Genomic DNA, 13,279 nt, shown 5'->3' on the forward strand with positions numbered 1-13,279 from the left:
CAGTACCATGTTGGTGTCTGCCTGACCTGCAGAGTTCCATAGAATGGCAACGCCACACTGAAGGGTCTTCCCCAGGTCCACGCAGAACCACCAGGAGCATGCCATCTGATGACTTCATCGACTGGCCAGGCTGATGAAGATGGCAGCACTGTCTCATGCAAAGCTAACACTGGATCATGAACAACAAAATGCATGCAATTACCTGAGCTTGGGAAAAACATTTGGCAAAGAGACACCCAAGATGAGTCCGAGTGAGGTAAGGGTCATGTAATTAAAGAATGTTGCCGGCAGGTGAAGTGATGCTTGAAACTTCCAAGGAAGCAGAATTTCCAACCCAGGTCATGTCCTCTAGCAGGTATTGTACATAGCAGTGGCTGGCAGCTACAATATTCATGTGGTGGGTATCTGCTCTGATGTCTTGCTGAACTTCAGTTGAAACAATCTGGGGGAAATGGATTTCAGCACCATGGAGAGCTCCTTATATGACCCACCCGTTTCCACTGATCAGACACGTGTGTACATTGCTCTGCTCCACAAGTCATGTTAGTGATGCCGCTTTGAAGTATTTGGTTGAGCAGGCAGCCAGCGGGTACCAGGTAGAGCAGTGAATGAGCCTTAGCAAGGTCCTGAGGGCAGACCTGTGTGTGCCACATAGGCCTTAAACAAGTGAGCCACATGGGCCCTAAACAAGTCTCCTTCCTTCAAGTGTGTTGGATGATGTTGTCTCACTGCCAATACCAAAGCAAGACTTACTTGCCAGTCCAACTGGTTCATATATATATGGAAGGGGACATGACTTGCTCAACAGAAGTACAGTACATTAAATCAAGAATAGACAACTAATGGCCCTGCAGAAGTTTTGATCTACAACTTCAATCAGCTCTGGTCAGCTTAGCCAATAAACAGAGATGATGGAAGTTGTAAGCCAAAACATCTGGAGAACACCAAGTGGCCTCTGAGCTAAATGTTGCTGGAGTCTTGCTTGTTCTCTCTCTCTCTCTCTCTCTCCCCCCCCCACACACACACACACTTACACCCTTTTTAACCTCCTTTGCTCAGTTTTCAAAATAGCATATATATTAATGTGGAAAAGCAATGAGAAAGTGGAACAACATTTGGGCTGGAAGCATCTTCTTCAAGTTGGATGCAGCTGATGGGAGTTGCTGTCCATCATATTTGGAGGGCACAAACTAGAGGAAGGCTGAGCTAGAAGCTTGGAGACACAGAGGAAGGGGTGAGGGACTCATGCCAGAAGCATCATGCTTGATGGAAATGGTGACATCATTCAAGCCTCCAGGACCCATCCACTCTTGATATGGGTTGTGGGAGGGGGCTACTGAAGGAATTCAGAAATGGAAGAGACACTGGTACAGGAGGGAGGAATAAGGGTTTAAGAACCATAGAATCATAGAATAGTAGAGTTGGAAGGGGCATGAAGGCCATCAAGTCCAACCCCCTGCTGTTGCAGGACACCAGCTTACACCATCCCACCCAGATGGCTGTTCAGTTTCTTTTGGAATGTCTCTAGTGTGGGAGGACCCACCACCTCTCTAGGCAGCTGGTTCCACTGTCTTATTGTTAATTCAAAGAGTGGGGTTTGAATTAGGAGAGCAAAAATGGAGGCACAGAAGTGCCAGAAGGTAGCAGTGACAGGGAAGGCTATGAGGGAAAGATCTGGAACAACCTCAGCATCCAATGTAATAATTTTACAGATGACTTGGGTGTTTGAATGGACTGAACTGAATAAAGTGCCATGGATAGGAGCCTAGGCAGCAAATGAGAAAATAAGGTCACTTACTTTTCTATTGAAAAGTAGACCTGTGATATTGTGCTGTAACTCTGGGGATTGGGGAAAGGAATTTGGAGGGGATCTTTCTTAGAAGTCAGGAAAACAGAAGTTTTTAATTGAATTTTCTAGATGTAAGTGGGTTGGGGTAAACAGAGACGAACTCCAGACAATTTAAATGATTATCATTAGTCCTTCACCAAGGCACACATGAATGAAGAATATCTCCTTTCCAGCTGGTACATGTTTTCAGAATGTGCAGTGCAGTTCTCTCTCTCTTTCTCTTGCTTTCCTATTGAGAAAAGCCAATAACCAATTGCTAGTTGTCTGTATTCTTCACTTCAGAACTAAACTGGAAACCAGTGAAGTGAATCATTGTATTTATTTATATATTTCTTAAGTAAAAGCTTCATGCACCGCCCTTCTGTCCTGGGTGCTTTAGCATGATCAGAGCGCTAAATCTTGTTGAGACCTATGCATAAAGAACAAGCTTCCCACTTCCAGCACCTGGATGGCAGGGATGAGAGATGAGGAGGATGTATGGCCCCTAAGGGTCTAGGTGCTCTTCCCCCACCCCACAGCTGAGACCATTTGAGAGTGAATGCCTGAATAGACCTAATAGGACAAGTTGTTTGAAGATCCATCCATCCCAAGGCTCTGCAGTCACAGTAATAGGCAATGGGGTGGGACAGGCAGGGGAATGGCTTGAAGGTACCTGTCCACAGTACACCTTCGTGTGATTGCAATTCCATGAGAGTGGATGCCTGCAATTATTTCTGTCCTGCAAGATACACATTCATGCAGTGACTTGCTCAAAGAAGAGGAAATGCATCACCAAAGATAGTGAGAAAAACATGCATACGACCACACGGAAACACATTGCTGTGAAAACCGCATGACTGTCTCACTGTCAAGTTCTGTACACCATGGAAACTACACAGGGTTGCTTGCCATGATGTGTGAATTCAGCCTTCATTTTACTGCATTTGTGCTCTGTTGTGGGAAGGGTCTGAACCAATAGTCACACCATCCAGAACATTGGTTGTTCTGATCCAACACTGCTTCTGTTTGGCTCACTAAATCACACACATTTTATTTATTTATTTTATTTTATTTATTTAGGAAGCTTCTATGCCGTCCCATTCGCCGAAGCCTCGGGGCGGCTCACAACATTGCCAATAATAGGATGTTTCCATTGACATCCTCAACCATGATCTACCATTTAGACTCCATTTTTAACTCTCTCGGTGTGGGGCGGCAGCCTATCTCCTCACCTTGGACCTGAACCCCCACCAAAGAGTACCTTCTCCCCGTCTAGCACCACTTCTGCTCAGGCCTCATGGTGGACAGCAATGACCTACCTACCAGCCCTCCCAGCTCTTTGCAAGAAATCCAGAGCGTTGTTCTGGTGGCTCTTTGCAAAGGTCTTGATGCATGAGCCAATCTCTTGTGAGTTAATCGGCAGTGTCAGTCTGTCAGCATCATCTGTGTCACTACCATCATATTCCTGAGCAGTGCCACTGGCAATAACTCTTGCAGCTGGAGAGATTCTTTCTCAAAATTTACCACGATTTGCTAGAACAAAGCAAATGAGTAGAGCTGAACCACAAAACCAAAGCAAAATGCCTCATTAGTGAATATTCTGTTTGTAAGAGACTCAAAACTGAGATTTTAAGGAATTAGATGGAACCTCTCTTTGGGATGCCTGGTAATGCGTTTCCACTTCTTTGGGCTATTTCATTAGTCACCATCCTAGGACAAGGCAGCCTTTCAAATAGAGAATCCCTTCAAAACAGGAGGACTATCTCTGGCAGCCCTTCAAACAGAGAACTATCCTCTGGAGGGGCAGGGGGGACCTGTATATCCTTCCCAGAAACAAAATGTGCCCTCTTCCTGAAGCATCCCTACTGAACACCTGTTCCACTTTTCTTGTAAACCAACCTTCTTATATTTATTTATTTAAAACATTTCTATGCTGCCCCCATTGCAACAAAGCCTCGGGGTGGCTCACAACATAATTAAAATATATAAATAACAGTTAGTACAATTAATTAAGAAGCTTGGTAACATCTCGGCATAAAATTTAAAATCCTAAAAATACATAATAAACAATTAAAATAAGTTTTAAATAAGAAGTTCTTAGCCTGGCACCAAATAACAAATAACGACAGCGCCAGGTGGACCTCTCTGGGGAGCGCATTCCATAGGTGGGGCGCCACCCCAGAGAAGGCCCTCCTCCGGGTACTCACCCTCCTAATATCATTCATGGAGGGTTCCCAGAGAAGGGCATCTGTTGCCTATCTCAAGGGGCGGGAGGGCATATTCCAGTGCTGGACTACTCCCACAGCTAGGAAAGACCTTTTAACATGTAAGTAGGTTTTAATAGGAGAGTTTTCTGTCCATCTGCCCCTCCTTTGTCACAGCTTCAGCAAATCTTCCAGATGACAAGACATCCAATGGATGAAGAAATGGCCAGTGCAAGTCATATTGCTCTGAAATCAGTGGCAGAATTCTCATTCAAGCCAAGGTTAGAATGCTTGCCTTAACCGGCGATATTTGAAGAGAAAATTTTCAATAAAGAAAAACGTACTAGAAAACCCATCTGTTGCTTCTTCCATTTCCCTCTTTGGTTAACTAACTGCACATACATTCTTCAAAGCACACCCATTGTGCCTACAAATAAGCATTTTGCCACCTCTTTAGCAGAAGAATTAACTGCCTTCTCATAAGGGAAGCAGGTATTTTTCTTATACATTATATTGGAATTATGCCAAATACAGATACTTAGTTTTGGTATTTTGCACAATTACAAGGAAGGAAGGAAGGAAGGAAGGAAGGAAGGAAGGAAGGAAGGAAGGAAGGGGCAAACTTACTGTTTTATTTTTATTTATTTATTTATTTTCCAATTTATATCCTGCCCTTTTCCTACAAAGGGCTCAAGGCAGCTTACATCCTCCTCCTCCTCCATCTTATCCCCACGACAACAACCCTGTGAGGTAGGTTGGGCTGAGAATCTGTGACTGGCCCAAAGTCACCCAGTTGGCTCCATGGCCGAGCAGGGACTCGAACCCAGATCGTCTGAGTCCCAGTCCCATGCTCTTAACCATGACACCACACTGTTTTAACCTAACACGTGATGATTTTCTAATTTAACCTCAAGTGTTGTCTGCTAACGGGGTAATTCAGAGGTGCACAACTATTTTCACTGTCATTTGGGGAGCTAGGAACCACAAGTGCACCCAACTGCACAAGCACATACATTCATCCATGCTCAAAACCCAGAAGCAAACCGTCCAGGTGCCAGTTTCTGCAGTGCATTGTAGGAAACAGGCTCTCCAAGAGTTCCAACAGTAACCTCAGCAGCTGTGGCAGCACTTTAGATAGATTTTCAGTTGCAGGGCTCATGGGGGCTACAAATAACACCTCCGGGGCGCAGATTGTGCACCCTTTCTATGTTACACACTTCTGTTCAGATGTAAGCTTTACTTCAGTTCAGCAGAACATACTCCTGAATACATTGGGAGTTTGCAACCAAATGGGCATAGTTCATAATATTTAAGCAGGAAGGGGAGAAGGAGACCTCTTGAACATCCCTTAATACCAGTTCAAGGAAATAACAACATTATATATATACAGAATATTGCTTTTTTGGCATTATCTTGCAAGCTTCTTATATCATCCATCTTCTTATTTAATATAGGGAAGAGCAATCAAGGGAGATTGTGGTAAAATATGTGCCAGTGCCCAAACCCTGATGGCCCAGTTGGTTTAGGGTGAGAAGTGGGGGTACAATACTTTGCATTGATTAAACATTATCTTGGAATTAATAGACAGCAGATATAGATAGGCAAATAGGCAGACAATCATACACACACCAGCACTTACAAAACTGGGTGCAGGGGCCAGTGCAGAAGAGGCCATGCTTTTCCATGCAGGAAGGAACACCTCTTTAGATGGCGTCTCTGCAACATGTGTATAAGGATAAAATGTTGTGTGTTGCTTCTTAAGAGCTGCTTTCATCCTGTGCAAATTTAATTAAGGAAGGGTGAAGTCCTGTGCATGATTAGACAGAAAAAGGTCTATCACTGCCAGCAATCCCCAGGTCTTTTTTTCCTTCTAAACATGCATAGGACTGTGTTTTCACTATTTATTAAACTCAGTCAATTAAATGAGGCTGCTCATGATCCTCCAAATTTGGGGGGGTGACAAGGGAGTTTTTTTACCTTTGTTTTAAATTAGGTAAAATCCTTAACTTAGAGTCTTCTCTTAGGACTCTGCTATGCTAAGCAGTCTGTCTCCTTCAGTCAAACTACTGTTTCTGCATGGCATTCTTGCCGGCTAGATGCTTCTGCACAGCTGTGCACCTCCTATTGCAGGGAAGGCCTGCTGCTTTTTGCTTAATGTTGAAATACGAGGCTGCCCTCTACTGCTCAGATTAAGGTGATGCCATTTTAAGGTGTTACAATTCTCTGACAAACCAGATTAGGAACGCTGACAAACCACATGCAAGAACACCTTCTCCACTGGGAAGAGACCAAAAAGAAAGAAAGAAAGAATTTATTGGCTAGTTCAGTATTTGCACCAGAGCAGAATTTGGTCCAAAAAGCTGTACCTGTGAAGAATTACAAATGAGAGTTGTGATTTCAGGAGTCAGTGAACTCTTAAGATCAGAACATTTAACTCCAGTGCACGCTTTGCATTTACACACAGGAGTGTGTTCTCCTTCCATAACTGGGAGAGGGCACAGTGCAAATAATGTGTTTATTCAGATAAGCAAAAGATAAGATTGGCTGCTTAAGTGTTTTGCAGGGTAGGAGAAACATGGAAGCAACCTTCACACATAAGAAGCCAGTAATCCTGTGAGCTTGTAGGGTTATGGTCATCCAGTTAGCACTGTGCCCTGAGACTATTATTAGCTAATAGAATTCACCTTATTGCCAGCTATTGCATCTTGATTGCTGAATTCTTGAAGGTTTGTTGTAGAGATTTATTCTTGATGTATAATTGATTTGCAGGTTTATTGCATTTCAGTGTAAACTGTTTTGAGAGTAGGAAAGAAGAGCTGGAAGGACAGAGGGAAACATGAATAAATTCCAGGTTTGCTTGTTAATAAAATCCCAGTCCCAATCTATTCTCAGGATCAAATGCTTGCTAATTTATATTGGGTTGTCCCCACCCCTGTCTGTCTGTCTGTCTGTCTGTCTGTCTGTCAACCTAGTTTGAGGGGAAAAAAACTCCAGAGGAAGAGCTGACAATCTGATACCTCCTTTCCTCTAATCAAAGAGTTGTTCTGTGATAATTAATCATATTTAAAATTAATTCACTCCTGCTAAGCACGGGCTGGCTGTCTTACAGACCCTAGCAGGTGGTATGGGAAAGTACAGAGTAACATCTCAGAATCCATTGGGTGACTCAGCTGCAAACATGTCCTCCTACCTTAAAATTAACATGGAACTGGTTCTGATTTTCTTTAAAATGTGCATGAGGCTTCTAATGATTGAAATAACTGAGGTTTGGATAGTAATGGTCCTAATGCAACAGAAAGAATACCTGTGATGCTGCCGTACCTGTGGGAAAACACACATGCATCTCCACACCTCTTGAAGTACAACAAAGGATATCTCCAAGGCAATGCAACATTGTTGAATCTGCAGAAGCTGACAGACAACTAAGTATAAAGTGAAATGCCATAGAAGCAGTAGAGCAAAAACCTCCTTATAATACTACTGTCACTGTACCTGCAACATAGAAAGTATTTTCATGTCATTCAAGAAGGAAGGACCTGTCAAAACCTTGGAGCTTCAAAGCCACTTGTATCATGGATATCAGCAGGAAATTCCCAATCCAGAGAAAATACAAAGATACTTATGGATGTTTAAGCTGAGCTTTAAGTACTTGCTCATTTTGAGATATACAATTAATCTAATTTTTTCTTTCCAATATAATAGTTTCCATAATGCAAATCTTCAAAGATGGGTAGTCATGTGTAAGGATGGGTGAATGTCAATTTGGTTTCTCGCTCAGTTTCTCCTTTCCAACCATAGTTTTAGTTCATCCTGAAATTGCAGGGCTTTTTAAAAAGTGTGCAAGAAACTCCATAAGCATTATTACGCACGTTTGTCCTAATATTTCCATTTTGTATGAAATATTACCACATAGAAACATTTTGCAAGCAATTTTGAGCATTATTGACACAAAGATATACCTTCTTGTGCTCTTCCTCAACATATACTTTTTCACTTTTTTATTGGAAAATTTCACAAAATTCAGAGGAGTGTGAATTCTGAAGAATAAATTTGTATCAGTTCACATTTTAGATTGAAACAATGAGATTATATAAGTTTGCATTATTATAGTACATCACATTTATATCCTGCTGGTCTTCCTTTTGCAAGGAATCTAAGGCTACTAACCAGAGTCTCCTCCACTCCATTTTTATCCTTGCAACATCAGCCCTGTGAGGTCATTTAAGCTAAAAGTGAGAGATTGGCCCGAAGTCACCCAGTGAGTTTCATGGCTCAGCAGGGGCTAGAAAGCAGATCTGCTGAGCAGGGCTGGGAGGAGCCCTATCAGCATTCCTCCCTCCAAGCATTCCTCTTGTGCTTGGCCCAGTCCTCCAAAACAAGCTGAGAAAAGAGCTTGGTCTGGAGGACTCGCAGATCCCCAGTTGAACAACTGGCAACCTTCCTCTGTGTTGGAGCCACCCAGTCAGTGACTACAGGTGGTGAGGAAGAGGGATGCTGTTCATACAGTGATCACAAAGGACACCTTTCCTGGCAAGTCTCTTGCAACCTGCCTTCTTCAGCATCATCTGCATTTGGCACATCAGAGAAGCATCACCAGCAGCTGTGCAGGGCTCCTTTCCTGGTGAGCAGATTTCTTTAGTGTCAGCTGCAGCATGTGGGCTTCGATTTCTGGCAAGTGTCTCATGAATGCTGGGTGCACCTGCTAGGAACTCAGACTCAGGGCAGCAGCAAAGTGGACCAGAGTTTGGGGTGCTGAGCCCAGGGAATCTGAAAGATCCCCACCCCTGAAACGATTCCTTAAATATCTCTATTCCCAAGTCCCAGTTCAACACTCCAAGCATGACACTACACTGGCTCACAATGCAAACAAAAAATGTCTCCCTTATCAGCTGCCCCAAGTACAGTAATCTGAAATAATTGCTCCAGAGATCCTCTGTAGGAGAACAGATTGCTATCTGAGCCTTTTGCTTTAATTTGTGAAAATCTGTCTTTAGCATCATTTTATTATTTCTCCAAGTAGGTAAAAGTGTGAATTTCTGGGAGTGACTGTCATTTGCTGCCTGACATTTTGTGACCCGCAGAAGTTCTGGTGAGAATGCATCAGGGAAGAATGGTCCCCACATTCCACTAGAGGTAGTCAAAGCAGAACTCACGCAGAGAGTGTTTGCTTTGACCTTGACTTGTGGGATCCAGCAACTGAAAGAAGAATTAGGCCTCTGTGCAGGGCAACTCAAGAAATATTCACTGGATCCAAGCCTGTCAACTCTGTATTACTGCAGTCAGCCGGAAGAGAGATTGAAGATGAATCTGGCTAGTATGGGCATCAAAGGATTAGGACTTCTTGACTAAGCAGCCTTTGTTGCTTTAGAATAAGATGTTCAAAGACAAAGGTGTCTCTGTGTCCTCCTTTGCAGAGGAGTCCTCTATTTTAAAGCTGTTGTCTGTTGTGAGCAGCTCTCTACCTCCCTCTTTTCCTCTCCAGCAGACTTGATGAGACTTTAGAAGCACAGCTCTTTCATTAAAACTTCACAGGTTACCAGATGTATAAATCAAAGTAGACTTCTGCTTGAGATGTGGGAGATGCATCTGTCCACGTGAAGAGCTGAATGCAAAATGAAACTTTCCCTCCTTTTCAGAAAAGCTTCTGGCTCCACCACCAAGGTGGCTCCTGCTACCCAAGGGCTAGACAGTGGGAACACCAGGCACTAGGTAATTGCTCTGCTCACTTCACCTGTCCTCTCCTGGCCAGGTCAAGGAGCTCCTCCTGCAGCCCTCACTCCAGCTGTGAAAAGTCTCCCTCCTTTTCCAAGGAGGGCTGGACTGGTTCTCACACCTGGTTCACTAAGTAACCTGGAAACTGTCAAGTTCTTCGCCCCCCTTTGCCCTCCCACCTCCTCAGAATTGGTCAAATCTATCAGAACAGACTGTGATGTACAAGAGCTGGGGGCCCTCTCCACATCCTGCCTGAAATACTGAATGAGCCAGTTGCACTAGTTTAAGAACCCTCAGAAGGCAGAGCTGGGCCTTCAAGTCTTCCACCAACAATTAGTACCTGGACAGCAGTCTAAGTAGGCACACAGATCACCTAGTTACAATTTTTTCTACTATGGTGAGATGTACTGTATTTCTATTATTATTATAATTTCTAAATTTCAATGAACACATACATACATTTATTTATATACATATTTTCATGTCCATGTTTTATTAAAATTGATGTCCCCTTTTGTCCTCTTTTGTTGTTGTGATATATTTTATGTTATTTGGCAATATATATGTGGGCAACCTTTTCCTCTGAGGAAGACCTATGGTCAAAATTCATAAATATTTTCTAGACTACCTGTTCCTTTGCTTTTCTTCTGAGACAGGAAATCTCACAGGCTCCAAAAGCAAGTCATTCTTTGTGGACATTACCTGAATACCTTGTTTTTAGGTAACTCATTGTAAGGCTATGCCCAGTCTTGTCTTTATCAATCTCCAAATATCTGGCTGTTTTTGAAATCTTCTCTTTTTCCTCTGCCCTGTGGCCCTGATGATTGTGCCCTGTCATTTTATAGAAGGCATGAAGAAGACAATACCTTTTTATTTTCTTCCTGAACTTTACAAAATCACACGTTCCTGCTGCTGATAATAGCGGGCATATTGATGAGCTGCAGAAATCCCTGGAGGCCCTAACCTGGTGAAATCAGAATTCTTATGGGACATGACACAGTGTTACATTGATCCTGAAATTTCAGCACTCATTCAGCAGGGAAGAGAATTCATAAATTTCTTAATCAAATGAAATAACAAGGGTTGATAAGTCACCTTTCTCTGATGGAATTCAGATGCACTCAAATGGACAATGTTCCTGCTTATTTTCATTTAGGAAAACAAACTGATGCAGAATATAATAAACCACCACATAATGGTGTCACATTCCATGCATGTTCCAGTGCATGTGCTGATACACCAAAGCAAGACTCCCATTGTTATATGCAAAATCCAATGATTTTGAAGAATTGCGAGTTTTTCTCTTCTCTTTCCACCTAGGGTGCTACTGGTCTAGAATCTGTGGACACGGTTGTCAGGACAAAGGCATGAATTATAATTGTTTGTATTTCTTCTAAAATAGCATTTTAATGCATTCTCCAACCCTAAAACTGTATGCATTTTTGACCTGAGAACTCCCATTGCAGAATTCAGAGACGCGCACAGTACAAAGAATATCTGTAGCCCAGTGGACTCATCCACTGGGAAACCAAATTATGCTGGTTCTCACAAAACATCTAGACCATGTGAAATTTTCAGAGCTCCCCAGGAGTAAGCAGGGAAATAATCTGTATTTCAAACATTAAGCATTACCTCGAGATCCCTTTCCTCTGTAAATCTTCTATCTGGACTACTAGCCTGTGGTAGTGCCGTTGTTCCTTAAGAGCAAAGAACCAACATGAACTGGGGAGAAAAAACTATAATTGTGCTAGAAGACTTCAGCTTATTTGCTAAAGCAAACAGGCATGGCTTATCAAGCCCTGAGGGGGCTATACTGGCTTGGGAATCACAATTTACGTGTACAGTACATTCCAGCAACCCTGATACAGATCGGTCTTTCCTCAGAGCAAGCAGTAGTATGCTCCTGGTGGTAAATAAACCTGAGCTCCCTTGGAAAAGCTGTACCTTCCCCTAAATTGAAGCTATATGGAGGTCTTGAGTCCTCAAAAATGTTTTTCATCAGGGATGGATTGTCCATCATTGAGCCTCATCTGAGCATGAAGTAAGATGATGCCAGCACATTATAATTCATTCTATCATAGAATTCACCCTCAAAGCCAAAACACTGAACTCTCAGCTTGAAACATTAAGCCTCGATTTCAGTAACTTAAAGCATTTCTGTGTGATCTGCAACAGAACTTTCAAAGCAATTTCCCTTTCAAACACATTTTCAAACCGGCTCTAAAAATAAAAAAATATGTACCACAATTTACACATTTTTTGGATAGGGAAAATACATACCAATTCACTGGCAGTCAATGGCTTCAACAACCCTGCCCCATCTGTTAAGAGATTCTTGTGCTGACTATGCAAGGGATCAAGATATTTGGGCAGATGGTGCTCTTACCAACCAGAAGGCTTGTGTGAAATGTGCAAGCCGCTGCTTTCCGACAACACCACAGTCTTGCAGCCATGGGCCAATCTCATAGAAGCTGTCAAAGCAGATTATGAAGCCTGAGCAGATCAAGTCAGGCATTGCTCTCCATATGATACATGTCGATAGACACCACACTCAGATAGAGCCACTGTTGGCCCAAAGCAGCCTTCAGATATGCTGAAGTATAATTCCCATTATAATCAGGCTGGGAAACTGGCTTAAAGGAGCAATAGACAAGATCCATACAGCTGTCTTAGTCCATTGTGGTCATATGTTGGGGTATCACGAGCACATGTAATAGCTTTCAACAAACATTAAGAAGCACTGGCTTTCTCACACTTTCCAACAGGTATAGAAAGAAAATCCAGCACACAGAAGCAGTTGCTGATGATGGGACTATGAAGGTGAGAGGACATCATATCCAGGCTTTTCAAGTGCCTTCCAGTTACCATGCAACAGATGGAGGGCATGTGAATAGGGCCTACAAAATGCATTTGACCATTTGGTGAAAAATAACATAGTAATGGATTCGGGTCAGTTTTACTGGTGCTGCCTGTAACTCCCTGAAAAGCAGTGAAACAGCAGCAACAAAATCAATATACTTTGTTGTTCGGAAACCAGGAGGGAGGGAGTAGAAGGCAAACAGTTCATCCTGTTTCCCCCTGGAATGAGCAGCTTAAGAAGTTGGTATACAATTCTCAGAAGACATCTTATGCTTGAAAGCTGTGACCAAAAAAAGTTCCCAAATCGTTTTGAGTAGCCCCTTGAGAGGAACTACAAACCAGGAAGCTTTCTGAAGCATCACACAATTGCAGCAGCACTTTGAAGTACCTAATGGACCCTTTGTATTAGTCCCTCAAGCATTAGCTTGGTGTCTGTTGTCCTTATTCATCACTAGTTTCAGGACCTACTATAGAATCACATTTTTTGTATTAAAAGATAGCACATTGGGAACAGAACTGAACATGATGCTTGACACCAGGCTGCTACTAAAAATGGCAGCCCTGTGGCAAGTTCATCCCTGATACATTTAGTCAGACTTACCTGTCTGAAAAAAAATGTCATTGTCTGTTAACAAAAGTTGATCAAGGATGGGTCTTAGCCAGGCTTTCCTTGACA

This window comes from Varanus komodoensis, unplaced genomic scaffold (assembly GCF_004798865.1).
Source record: "Varanus komodoensis strain SLA01 unplaced genomic scaffold, ASM479886v1 scaffold58, whole genome shotgun sequence".
NCBI lineage: Eukaryota > Metazoa > Chordata > Lepidosauria > Squamata > Varanidae > Varanus > Varanus komodoensis.